This window comes from Camelus dromedarius, chromosome 1 (genome assembly GCF_036321535.1).
Source record: "Camelus dromedarius isolate mCamDro1 chromosome 1, mCamDro1.pat, whole genome shotgun sequence".
NCBI classification, from domain to species: domain Eukaryota; kingdom Metazoa; phylum Chordata; class Mammalia; order Artiodactyla; family Camelidae; genus Camelus; species Camelus dromedarius.
Window position 1 is genome coordinate 76,755,756 of NC_087436.1, and position 15,170 is coordinate 76,770,925.

At 34.8% G+C, this 15,170-nt stretch overlaps 1 protein-coding gene across 1 annotated transcript in view; it reads right to left on the reverse strand.

Moving 5' to 3' along the window:
* Nucleotides 1-15,170, reverse strand: part of ANTXR2 (ANTXR cell adhesion molecule 2) — a 133,710-nt gene that overhangs the window by 14,552 nt on the left and 103,988 nt on the right. The gene's annotated exons all lie outside the window — the stretch shown is intronic.

Consider the following 15,170-nt stretch of genomic DNA (forward strand, 5'->3'; position numbering starts at 1 on the left):
GAACCAGAAACTGGAATTTAGGTCCATCTACAAGTCAAATATTGGGTGGAGTGTTAGTGCAAATAGATGATTTATGGATAGATGGAGGGATAGGTAGACAGATAGTGATAGATATATAGATAAATAGACAGGAAGATATATAGACACATAGATGTGGATATAGAGTCAATTTTCAGTTAGCTCAGAAAAACAAATTCTGATATTCTAAGCCAAAATGATTTTCTAAACCACAATTAATATTTTTATCCTAATATCTTCTCCTACTACAAAAAATATAGACTCTAGATGATGGCAAAGTTTGTTCAGCTGTATAATTCTTCCAATTTTTTAAAACAAAATAGCTAAGTATTTGTTAAAACTCTTACCTTCTTTCCTAGACTGTAAGCTTCATGATTTTTTTTTAACTACCATTTTGCAAATACCTAAGACAGTGTTCATCCTACAGTTTAAGTGCTTAAAAATATTTGCTGAATTAATTACAACTACTGGGTTTGAAACATTAAATTTGATCTATGCAGCTAATATATCTCTCTGAAACATATAATTGATATTGATATCAATAGTCATATGAATACTGAGGTAGTTCACTCTAACTGCACCATGATTAGCAAGCTATAAAATACAGGACAATGGATCCCCTGTCTAAACATACAAATTCAAAGCTATAAAACTACACTTCAGTTTTTAACTGACTCGTAAGTCTGCAATAGAGGCAACTGTTCCATGGCGAAAGTCCTCCTGGATTATTTTGTGAAGTGGATATTGAAGCAGCCCTAGATGTCTTGTTTCCTACGTGTCGGCCCAGGGGCTAGGCATGATAGGGAAATGGCTGAACTGCAGGACAGAAGTGTTCTGAGCTGGAAGGCAAGTAGGCATCAGGGAGGAACTGAACTTGATGTCAATTTTAAATAGAGAGCAGATGGTAGGAAGTGAGGTCCGCTTCATGCCCGAAACCACCGACAGAGAAGACAGAGATAACAGTATGTATGCTAAGTCCGTTATGATCTGTAGATCTAAATGCAACACATGTTTGACAAGCAGGAAGTGGTCATTGTGAGTAACCTAATCGCACGTAAACATGTCATGAAGCAATGAAACGTTAGATCAGTGCCCAGTTAATTAGCTGATTTTGTGGGCGTTTATTTTCCTTTATGCCTCTTAATTCACTGTCAAAGAAATCAACATCATGTGTGGCATGCCACTTACTACCTCCATGTGTGTCGATAAAATTCTAGAGACCAAGTTATGCTTCAGGAGGAATTATCCTGTATTTCCTGATTACTAACATCATTAGTAATTAGTCATTTGAAAACAATACAGCACAATTCATGCAGATTTCCCAAAAGACGTATTTTAAAAAAAAAACTCTTAAAATTGATGGCATTTGCTGACAAATGTGAATGAAAGTTTAAGATTTAGTTAATACTGAACTCTTCATCAATAAGATTTGGACTTAAAAAGAATAAAAATATTCTTGAAAAGAATAAACTATAATTGACAATCAACTTCAATTACTACATCTTATTTAAGATGAACAAGAAAGTCCGTAATCTACAATGCTTTATTGGAGTTGTTCTTCCTTTGGTAAGAGATTATTAGAAAATTATTAATTCCATGGCAAGACCGGTACACAGAACATTCTTCAGAGTCAGGAAGGTGAAAGGAAAAGGCAAGACGCTGCCTTTCGCATTTGCAGAAAATCGGGTGTTCATAAAGCTTGCTTCCTTTAAATTCAGTCTCTGTCAGACTGTTAAAATATGACAATGAAAATTCAATTCCCAGACCTTGACACTTGAAAATATCTCTTTGACGGAAACAAAAGAGAGGTGCAGGTAGTCCTGCGTCAGGACAACGCCACAATAAAAGCCGTGCCGAGCTGTCACACTCTAACCTGGCACCCTATCATCACAGACAGAAAGGCTATGTGAGATGACAATGTCATGTATTGTTTGAATGGCATCCCTGAGAAAAACCCAACTGCAGCAGCGCATTTTGAGATTTAAACGTGAAAGATTGGTCATTCTAAATATATATCATTGTATTTTTTCATCAGAGTCAACATCTATCTTTGGAACTTAGAGAAGACTGAATGAATAAAATATTCTTGTACCAGCAAACCCCAAACCTGGACAATCGTATCAGCATTTTTATTCAGTCTCTTCTGACAACATTAATGCACCTTGCAAAAAGAAAGCCAGATGTTCATTCTATTTGGTGCTATTAAAAATCTATTTTACAGACTTAAATTATATTCACTCTTCTTTTTTTTTCCAAAAAAAAAAAAAAAGATGATGGCATTGAAGCCTTTGATAATAAAGAAAACATATTTTTATGTGGGTTTTTTGGTACTTCCAGCTTTAAATATACAACTTAACATATGTTTAAAATAGAGCATATGGGAATAAGAAAAAGCAAATCTGAAATCCAGGCACAAATACTACTTTATAGTAATTTCAAATCATGCAGGTTATTGAGACTCAGAACTAACAAAAATATAATCTCTTTGCTATAATCATACTAACTTTCAGGACTTAAGATTTCCATAGCTAATATCTCGTTATTCAGGTTCTACAAAATTCACTCCTACATTTTAAAAGGATTATATCAAGAGAGTCCTCTTGGTGTGAGTTGGGGTCATTTATTATTGAGCAATATTAAAAACAACACCTTTACAGATCAGCCAATGAGTGAATTAATTAGCAGCAACCAGCCAGTACCATCAGTGTAATAACATCCATCTATCCACTAACTGCATTATTACAGAGGTGGTGTCCATGAACTAGTTGGTATTGGGCAAAGAAGAAGTTAACATCATTCAGCTGTTCTCTAGACAAGAGGAATTTTTAAAGTATTTCTCTTTTGTTGCATTTCCCTTTTATGGGAAAAAGACAAATTTTGCCTAATAAAATGATCTTACAAATTATTTACCACCAATCAGTGTGTTCTGAAACAGTCTCTTCAATGTCCTATGTTCTTTACTTTGGGAGAACTATAGACCTAAAATTGATTCAAAATGATGGCTTTGGAAAACTTGCAAGACTGCCAAGGGTCTGCTGAATTAACAGTGATTGATATGTGTTGAATAAATCAACCAGTATTTTAAAATGACAGTTTGAATCCATTTTTTAAGAATTGATAATCCATTTGATTCATATTTTCTTGTGCATGTTTTTGAGAGGATTTAGCAAACCAGAACATTTAAGTTACCAAAACATAGCAATCCCAATCATGTCTACTAAAAAAAAGTTGATCGAACCATGTTATCAATGAGATAGGAGTGTGTCTAACTTGATGGAAGAAGGTTGTCGTTCTAACCTTATCATTTTACAAGCCACATGTCAACTTTCCATCCAGATGGTTGTTTTAGCCTATGTAGTTGCAAAGAGGAATGAGACTGTTGTCATATTGAAGCAAACAAAGAGATCTGACTTTAAGCTTAGAAAGGAAAATGAGAATTCATAAAGATCTGGAAAAACTTTCATGTGAAAGTAACTACTTTATTTTTAAAATATATCTATTTCATCAAATGTGGAGACAGCTAAACATAACATGTCTTTAGATATTTTTAAATGAACTAAGAAGTGCAACTATGTTTCTTATATGGAAAAGCTGCTGTAAGGTTACCATAACTTACTAGGTAACTCTCTTACCTTTGTATTCCTATGCTAAGCAAAATGCTTCAGTTGGAAGTACACACTATCTATTTACAAATGGGAAAAGTAAGTGGAAAAGTAGAAGCTAAAAAAAACCCAAAACCTATCTTTATTCCACTTCACACCTCTTAGGATAGATATCATCAAACAAACAGAAAATAGCAAGTGTTGGCAAAGAAGTGGAGATACTGGGATCTTCATGCATTACTGAGGGATATATAAAAAGTGCACTATGGAAGATAGCATGGTAGTTCCTTAAAAAGTGAAAGATAGAATTATCATATGATCCAGCAATCCCACTTCTGAGTATATGCCCAAAAGAACTGACTCAAACAGGTATTTGTAAACTTGTGTTGACAGCAGCACTATTCAAAATAGGCAAAAGGTGGAAACAACCCAAATGTCCATTCACAGATGAATGGATAAATAAATGTGACATACACACACACACACACACACACACACACATATACAGTGGATTATTACTCAGGCTTAAAAAGAATGACATTTGACACAGGCTAGAACCTTAAAAACATTATGCTAAGTGAAATAAGACTGACCAAAAAAAAGACAAGTATTATGTGATTCCACTTTTATGTGGCACTTAGAATAATCAAACTCATAGAGACAGAGAAATAAATAATGCTCACCAGGGGATAGGGGGAGGGAACAAGGGGAAGTTATTGTTTAACGGGTACAGAATTTCAGTATGGAGTTTTGAAAAAGTTCTGGAGAGGAACAGGGGTGATGGCTGTATGACAATGTCAATGCACTTCATTCTACTGAATTGTACACTTAAAAATGGTTAAAACTGTAAATCTTATGTTATACATGTTTTACCACTATAAAGAGTTATTATTTCAGGAATTTAAAAATCAACGGAAATACTATCATAATTTATAGATTGCACTGATAGATGAATTCAAGATATAAAAAAATAAAAAAGTTCCCATATACCAGTAAGAACCAAGTTAGGAATCTTAGGAAAGGTACATTTAAATCAAATGTATATTAATTTATTTTTAAAGATATATCAGACTTTATTACAAATTACTAATATGTGATTCTCTTTATATATGTAAGTATATTTATCCTAATTATCTGTCATGACAGTCAATTCCTTTTAATATAATAAAACTAATGGTGGCATGTAAAAATAAGTATCGTTTAATAAGCATTTTTGCAGGATATATAGCCAAGAAAATATTTGATATTTCAAAAATTAACTCAGAATTCTAGTTGAGATATATTACTATCCTAATCTCAATGGAATGTTAACAGTCAAACAAAGTCTTGACTATATGCAAGAGTTGAGAATAAGTAATTCAGAGTGGAACAATTATCCTGGTAATTGAGAGTGGGAGGCAATGGCTCTGCTGGTTGCCCCCAGCCTCCGTTCAGTTCCCTCAGTCACTCCAGTCGGCTCCAGAAGGGGTCTTCTCCCCCACTGCCTACCGCCTGGTGGACATAGGACCAGACGCACAGACTCAGCCATCCAAGACAAAAACATAAAGATTCTAACTGTTGTTGAGGAAAGAATAAAGTTCTCATTAGCTGTCCTTAACACTGCTGCCACCACTAGCCTCTCCAACTGAGACAGGACCCGGTGCCTAGGACAGGAGCCGACTCTGTGGCTTTTCTTTCTCCTAGTGCTAACGCTGTAATACCACTGTGATTCCAAAGACCTTTCCAAACTGATTTCATGGCTAAATATACATAAAACAGAAAGCAGAGAAGCCAGGTACAATCATATTTAAAAACATAATTTGAACCATAACCAACTATATTCCACATAAATATAACCAATAATTTTCTGACAACAACAGCAATGATAATTGTGACCAACCATTACACAATTTAGTCCTTATATATCAAGTGCTTTTCCAAGGGCTTTATAAGCACTGGGGTTATTTAATCATCACTTCTATGTGGCAGGTATTAATACCCCAAATCTACAGATCAGGAAACTGATGCCTGGAAAAGGTAAATTATTTACTCAAAAGTTCACTGTAAATAAACAGCAGCCACAGGATCTGGACGCAGGAGAGTCAACTTCCAACACCCATAATCATCACCACTAAAGCATTAATAAAATTCTGCATCTTGGATATCCGTATAGATCTTTTAAAATTCCGTTAGAGATAATGAAATATTACTGGATGGGAATATAGGGAAAAATGCTCACCTTTATGAAACTTAAATCTGGTAGAAGTTCAGAAATTAAATACATTATAAACTAAATCTGAAGAATATTATGAAAAGGAATATAAAATTTTCAAAGGGAATTTGTGTGAGACCTAATCTTTTTGAGACCACAGGAAATGACCTCTGATTTCTAATACTTGCACAATACAAGCTAGTGTGTAAGGATGGTGTGGATTAATGACATTAAGTCCTAAAACTTTATACACTTCTCATTTAGGATGAAACTCTTTTCAATAACATACATTTCTATCTTCCTAAACGGAGTTGGCTGCACATAGTCTCATACCCAAGACAAAGTTTTGTAATGGTGAATACTGATTATTACAGCAGGATGTAGTCCAGCAGTGTCCTTAGGGCGTTCTGGGGAACGTGAAGCTGTTCTTTGCAGTCTTGTGTCTGTCAGTTCTCTCATTCTCTTCCTTGCAACCCTCACCTCTCATAACTATGATGTACCCCTCCTTCGCAGCCCCCGCCCAAGTCAACTGTACTGCTTCTAATTTGCCGCAGGTATGAAAACCAGAGAGTCAAGTCCACTAAAAATAGGTACAAGATAAAAACAGAAAATAGTGTAAATAAGCTGCGACTCTTCGACATTTATTTTTACTAATCAGAGAATTATTTATCTATTTCCATTAACATTTTTAGAGTAGGTTTTACTTGCTGATCTATTTTGCAATACCATACAGTTTAAAATAATATAATCTCACAATGATTTTATAGAATAAAATCAGTATTCTGATTATATGTTCCATATAGAGCCATACTTTTCCTGCATATGACTGTAATATTCTTAAGTCTCGATTTCAACACATTCACCAAAATAGAGTCCAGTTCAAGCAGTCTACTAAATCTAATCAACAAAACCAAACTTACATTATGTCTATTCATGTCTATACACATACTCAAATCATACATAATTTTTCTCAACTTGAAAATTTTGCAAATGTGCTTTGTTTTATTTCCTTATTTAAATGCTTGGTTTTAACTTCTTTTGCATATCACAGACTAAAAGTAAATAGCTATGTCATATATATAATATATATAATATACATATACATTTTAAGAGAAAGCAAATGAATGGGGTTAACTTTGTAAGGGTTGAAGTCAGGGACACCAGCTGCAAATATTTCATTCTTTCTTAAACTGTACTTGTGAGTGAAATACATGTTCTAGGATCCCTCTCTTTCTCTCTCTCGCTCTCTCTCTCTCTCTCACTCTCTCCCCCCACTTTCAGATAAATGCCAGTCATTTGGCCAGGGCTCACTCACAGAAGGTACAGCAGGCACAGATGGTACTAATGCATAAATGTAATCTAGCAAAAGAATGCCAACGCCAACCCAGAAAAGGTTCCAAATAACTGCAGTGCACTTACAGGAAGTCTGTGATTGGCAAGGTTAAAGCTGCGACTGTGAGAGCTCACTGTTTGTTCCCAGATCAACAATAGATATTCTTTAGCAGATGAACATATTTAATTTGCTTTATTTGCCACACATGTATTAATTTAGAAAGTATTTAGATAAGTGATATATCCTTAGAAATAACATTGAATGAGGATAATCTAATTCCTGCAACTGCCTGAATGCATTCACAAATGCACGTGCATCGGAGTATCTGTAGGCTCTTCGCACCCATTCTCTATTTCTTACCTCATTTTGTTTTCTTTATAGCTCCTGCTACCTGAAATTATCATTTGTCTATTAATATACCAAAATATGCTGTTTATTTGTTATCTAACTAAATAGATGAATTTATTTACTTATTTATTTCCTCCTTAAAAATACCCAGCTTCGAATAAAAGTAATCATTGCTACATCAGTTATAATGGTAGCCGTCCCACCATGAAAAACTATGAAATAGCCAATCATAGGGGATTCCTACACTAATTAAAATAAAAGGTTATGTGACTGTTATCATGAAAATTACATAACAAGGTAAAAAAACCCAAGAATGATATAATTTTAAAGCAGGGTGGAGATTAGCTTTTCTATAGTATGATTTCAACTCTAATTAAAAATAGGTTCAGAAAAATTTTGAGGTAATTCTTTGATAGTTTCGGTTTGTGTGACATGACATGAGAAGACACTCTTCTTCTTTGTCTTGAAACTTACACAATTTTTCTTTCATGAGTATGTATTTGTTTTGTAATAACAAAAAGTTCAAAGAAAACTTATCATCTTAGTTACTTATGTATTTTACCCCAACTTACTCCACACACACACACACACAACTGAAGTTACTTTTTCTAAATTATAATCTTACCATTGAATCAAATTACTGGAAGAAATTAAATAGTTGTTACTGTTTTGAGCTTTCTCTCAGATATAAACTGTGGCACAGGGAAGCTGTATGAAAAAACCTGTAGAGCAGAATTTCTGTGACAAGAATATTAGTAAATGACTGTCAATGCTTTTGCATAAGATGAAAGGAGAGGTCAAGCATGTAAACATTTTTTCATCTTTCAAAACCAGATCTACCATTTGAGAGTCATTTGACTGGGAGCAACTTATCTTTTCCACTTTATTGTCCTCATTTATAAAATGTGGACAACAGCATGGCCTCATGGAGGCACTGGGAGACCTGTAGACACGCCCATGAAGTTCAAGGCCTGACACACGATGAACACGAGCAAATGCCATGTGTTCCTACCACTGTTTCTGTCTAACAGAGACGAAATGGCAAGTAGTCTGATGCAAAGAATCATTTTAAAGAAAACTTCAAGCTAGATACTGGAGCCAAAAAAAAAAAAAAAAAAAAAACCCAAAAACCCTCGTTAGTCAAGTTCCAATCAAAGAAATATCTATGTATCCAGCGGTTCTTCCATGAAGGAGACCCACCAGTCATCGAAGTGAGATCCTGGATGCTTTTGGAGGACTGACTCTGGGCAGCCTATTAAGAAAACAACTAAACAGTGCTGGCCATTGCTAAGTAAGAATAGACAGGTTTGGAACATGCTCCTGAAATTAAAATGCATGCCCTCTACCAGTGTGGAGAGTTTACAAACTGTATGTTCCTTTTTTAAAAAGTCACCATACCTTGACCCACTAGAACAAATGCCCTTTCTCTCCCCGAGGCTGACCCAGCTTGGCAGCACAGAGTGGGCTGGATTTCAGGGACCATTCCCAGTACTCCCTTGCTTTCCACCTTCATGCGGGACATAATTTGCTCAACTAGAAGCAACATTCCTGAAATTATGCATAACGTGTGGTGGCACATCATGGTCCACAAAAGTGCAAATGAAGAAGTGACAGGGAATTTGGGGTACACTGTCCAGAAATAGTGGACATGAAAAGAAAATCTTAAAGGCCAGCTGGACTGGAAAAAAGGTGACCTAAAACTGGGGGAAATGCCAGAAGGAGCATTAAGTTAGGCGAAGGCTGGGCTAAACATGAATATGAGGAGGCAAAGTGGGAACCAAAGAGCAGGACAGCACACTGACATTTATGCTTACGTGCCTAAGGTACGTGGTATAAAGTGGGAAGAAAGTCTTAATTTCCCTTGGCTGCAGAAATTGTAATGTGAAGAAGTTTTAAGATGTTTACAATTAATCAAAGAACTTGGAGATCTAAGGTGAACTTAAAATGAGGCTGCTCTGCTCACTCGTGTGTACTTGGCTCCTTGTTTTTGGAAGGAGCATTTGCTGTTTCACATTCACTACATTAATATGTGGTGCATTTCTGTTGTCTAGAGTGACACTTGAGTTAATATACTCTCAGGAGATGACTTAACTTCCAGTAGGACCTATATATGCCTCCCCGACCCCAAAAAAGCACGAAGAACTATGATCCCATTCTAAAGTTGTAAGAGAAGGGAATTTATCAGGATTATATGTACAACCCTGATTGCAGGTCACATATTCTAATACTGAGATATTATTCATAATTCTAAATGGAGGGAATAACCTCATTGCCAGTATCATGATGCTACACTTTAAAGGAGTTCAGTTGTTTCAGTCATCACTCTTAAACAAGTATTACAAATTACCTAATTATTTAGTAAAGGTGCCCTCTTTTTTGCTAGAATTTTCATCAGTCTCTATTCAGATAATTTTTAAAATAACACAGTGCTATTTAACTTCTGTTTCCAGATCTTCTATCAAAACTTGCTACTCTCAAAACCATTACCATTTTCTTTCCTAAATCAGCACTATAATTGGTAGCATTACATTCAGCCCTTCCTATCACACAAGTTCTGTATCCGTGGATTCCACACCAGCAAATTCAACCAACCTCAGATCAAAAAGGTTTCTTAAAAATTCCAGGAAGTTCCAAAAAGCCAAACTTGAATTTGCTATGCACTGACAACTACTTACATAGGCATTATATTAGGTATAATAAGTAATTTAGAGATGTTTAAAGATAAGGAGGATGGGTGTAGGTTGTAGGTAAATACTACCATTTCATGTAAGAGACTTGAGTATCCACAGGTTTTGGTATCTGCAGGGGATGGGGGTGTGTTCTGGAACCAATCCTCTGTGCATACTGGATACCAAGAGACACATGCACTTTGGAACCCTGCTTCAAAGATTCCCACACGAGAAGTTTTTCACTTAATCTCACATCCAAACCCTAAATGAACAGCCAAAATGTTCTCACATCTTTTTAATTCTATCAAAGTTTCTTTTTCTTTTTAGATGATTAATTTCCTCATAAAAGTTCAATTATAATGATGAAAGAAAGAGTGAAATATTTCTACAGTATTCAAGTTAGTCTCAGGGGTTAGAGAATGATGCAAAAGAAATAAAATCTCTTATTAAACCTAAAAAGTAGTGAAGGAGAAAAAAAACTAACACATGAAATAATCAGAAAGCAGTGAATTTAAAAATTTTTGCACAATATTTAAAATAATTCACTTTAAGCTTTGGTTATTTATTGCACTGTGGATTATAAAGCCTTCTGCACTTATACAATCATTCTCACCTAGTACTATACAAGATTAAGAATTATTATATTTTCTATTTTTCTGTCTCTTGCACAATTCTAGATACAAAGTCAGCAAGAAGTGAATAATTTGACTGTGCGTTCATTCACTCCTTTGGAGGCATTTCTAATTTTAATCTTTGTTACAAAGCAGAAAAAAAGGGAATTGGCAATAATATTTTCACTTTACTCTTAGGAAATTAATAAATGAACGAGCCCTATTTTTATACAGTTTAAAAACACCCATAAATTTAATTAAGCTTTTAATTCAGTTACAAAGGACGGGAATCAATCACTGTAGTCTCAACAGGAGCATTAAGAAAACAAGGTGCCCATTTCAGGTTCTTAATGAGGTGATTACCAGCAATAGGAAAACCTCAAAAGACTCAGATTTGGCTCAATTAAATTCCTTGAAAACCAATTTCACATAACTATCTAAAATGGCACAACGTAGGGTAGGAGAAGAAATTCTCTGGAAGATTCTTTGAACTATCCATAAAAGTTCAGGGCTAGGGCAGGTGGTTTCTGATTATCTGCTTTGGATGTTATCTTCATTGACGTTCTCACTGTAGTACGTTCACAGAAAACGGTCTATCTGCCAGTGACTTTTCTGCCACTCGGGCCACTTCTTCCCAGATCTAATTTTGTGTGTGTGTATGTGGGAGGGGGTGTGTGATGAGATTAATTTATTTATTTTTAAATTTTTTTGAAATGGAGGTACTGGGGGTTGAACCCAGGACCTCATGAATGCTGGGCATGCACTCTACCACTGAGCTATCCCCTATTCCCCTACCCTAATTTGTGACTCATATCTACCCTGATAGAGATACTGTCTGGATTGTGCCATTCTCAAACAACAGATTTCTGTTTCATCATCTATACCAGAAATAAAGAAATCATAAAATGTTATGTGTCACTGACAAAGTAAAACTTGAGCAATTAAGTATCTATTGAGCCAAATATTCATCCTGAACATCAACCGTGTTACTTAGCATTATGTTAGTGTTTTAATAATATCTTAATATTTTTGAATATTTCATTTCTTTTCAGTAAAAACAAGAAATTATATTTTGACATCTGGTTACTATTTTATTCTAGTTTTCACTGATACGTGACTGCCTTATCCATTCCTTATTTTTAGGAATTTGTTGTTTCAACTCTTTGTGAAAGCTCTCATGAGGTTGGTTATAAACATTGCTACTGCCCATTTAGACAGAGATGGTCAGAAGGAAAGAACACTGAATGAAACGGCAGGTTCCTGTGCTAAGGCTGAAGGCAGAGTGTCATTCACTTCTGAGTCTGAATCAAGTTAATTAAGACCTGCCAGAGGCTTCGCAAAGCCTAACATTGCTGGTAGTGCTACTCATACAAATTACAAAATATTTTCCTCCAGAGGATATTTTTTGTGAACTGCAGAACTGTAGCGGAAAAGCAGGAAAGAGAGGAGAGCTCTAGAATTCAAGCTCATTAAATGTACCCCAAATGCTTTCTGTATTTTCATGCCAATCTCTCTATAAGCAATTCAGTCCCTACAGAAAAATCTGAATACTGCTGAAAAAGGAGTGCATTAACTTAAGTATTGCTACTTTGTAATCCGTGGTGGTTAATATATTGTATTATATATAGGAATAATTGCTACTGTTATACTCATTAAAAACCACTAAATCACAAGACCATTTTAAACTGCTGCAGTAGGAGAAAAACGTTCAGATTTTTTACAGTATCGTATTCTGGCACCACACCAAAAAAATGATGGACTGCACTACTTGGGAGAAAAAAAATCTGAACATGAGTTCTTGTACTTAAGTGTCTATTTCTAATTTGCATGACAAATAAAAGGTATTTCTTTCCACCTTCAGAATAAAAAGCCCTACTCTATGCCCGTCACAGTATAAAAACAAGTCACTGGCCTAAGCTGTAGCCCATATGGTTGTTACCCATACATTTGTGAGTTTGGTACAACATGCTTTGTGTTGGCAATTTTAATTTAAATCGACTATTAATCTTTTAAATACATTAAGCATGTCCACCCCTGCTGCCAGGGTCTCCTGCCCCTTCAATTCTCCTTCCTTCTAGCCCAGTGTTTGCTCCCTAGAGTTTGAGGTTGCAGCAAACAGAGTGACTCAGGCCAAAACAGAAGGAGAAAGAGGTTCATTTCAAATTGCAAAGTTGTTTTGCCAATTGCCTAGTAACGCCACAATTTTCTCTTCTGAAGCTTTGTAAAATCAAGCATAAATGTTTCTCAAACAGATAATTCTTGTTTTTTCAAACATTACCTGAATTATTTAACTCATGAATTTAGGCTTAGTTTCAAGTGGCTTTGTTGGAGACAGACTCATCCACACTAGGGTGACTTCAGTGAAGAGTCTGGTTCTCTCAGCCCCTGCCACACCTCTCCTCCAGAGAATGGCTCACTGCAGATGAAGATGAGAAGGTAGACAGGTGGAAATGGAATACTACTCAACCATAAAAAAGAATAAAATAATGCCATTTGCAGCAATGTGGATGGAACTGGAGACAGTCATGCTAAGTGAAGTAAGTCAGAAATAGAAAGAAAACTACCATATGATATCACTTATATGTGGAATCTAAAAAAAGAGAAAAAGACACAAATGAACTTATTTATAAAACAGAGACAGACTGATAGACACAGAAAACAAACTTACGGTTACCAAGCAAGGGAGGGAGAATGGGTGAAGGGATAAACTGGGAGTTTGGGATTTGCAGATATTAAGTACTATGTATTAAAATAGATAAACAGCAAGATCCTACTGTATAGCACAGCGAACTATATTCAGTACCTTGTAATGGCCTATAATGAAAACAATATGAAAGGAATATGAATATATATATATATATTATATATATTCAATTATATATATATATGTATATATATATATATATGTATATACATATAAATATATATATGTATATAATTGAATCTCTATGCTATACTCCAGAAATTAACACAACATTGTAAATTGACTATACCTCAATTAAAAAAAAATAGTAGAGAGGTGCAAATTTCTTTCCAATGAGAAGACAACTTAGTACATTAAGTAATATGTACAAAAGTCCAATATGGAAATCCATTTTTTAAGAATATACCCCAAGTGTCTTTATATAGCAGGAATTTACCTACATATGGAATAACTGTATTCCTCAAAATTTCCATTATGATTTCAAGTTCCAGATTTTTAAGCCAACCATCATCCATACTGTATTATTTTATTAGAAGAAATGTACTGATTTCTTATATATTGTTATTAATGGTGAAAATATTTGTTGACATTTATTGAGCATTTGCTCTATGCCAGGTAATGGTCTAAGTAAAGCAGTTCTTCCCATTAGAACTATTCTCTTTTCTCCAAATTTCAAGCTAAATGGGTTATACATTTGTCTTATTTCATTTAAAAATTTTTATTGATGCCTAGTTGATGTACAATATTATGTAAGTTACAAATGTACAATATAGTGATTCACAATTTTTAAAGACTATATTCCACTTATAGTTATAAAATATTGGTTATATTCCCCATCTTGTACAATATATCCTTGTAGCTTATTTTATATGTAATAGTTTGTATCTCTTAATTCACTACTTTTATATTGCTTCTTCCCTCTCCCCACTGGTAACCACTGGCTTGTTCTCTATATCTGTGAGTCTGCTTCTTTTTTGTTATATTTACTAGTTTGTTGTAGTTTTTAGATTCCACATATAAGTAATATCATACAAGATTTGCTTTTCTCTGTCTGACTTATTTCACTAGGCATAATACCCTCCAAGTCTAACCATGTTGCTTTAAATGACAAAATATAGTTCTTTTTATGGCTAAATAATATTCCTTTGGTATGTATCTATACCACACCTTCTTTATCCATTCATCTGTTGATGGACACTTTGGTTGCTTCCATATCTTGACATTTGTAAATAATGCTGCTATGAACATTGGGGTGCATGTATCTTTTCAAATTAGTTTTTGGTTATTTCAAATACACACCTAGGAGTGGAATCACTGGGTCATATGGTAGTTCTGTTTTATTATTTTGGGAAACCTCCATACTGTTTTCCACAGTAGCTACACCAATTTACATTCCCACCGTGTAGGAGCGTTCCCTTTTCTCTACATCCTCACCAACATTTGTTATTTTTGTTCTTTTTGATGATAGCCATTCTGACAGGTGTAAACTGATATCTCATTGTGGTTTTGATTTGCATTTCCCTGATGATTAGCGACACTGAACATCTTTTCATGTGTTTGTTGGCAATCCGCATTCCCTCTTTGGAAAAATGTCTATTCAGTTCTTCTGCCCGTTTTTTAATTGGGTTGTTTCATTTTTTTGATGTTGAGCTGTATGAGTTGTTTATATATGTTGGATATTAACCCCTTATTGG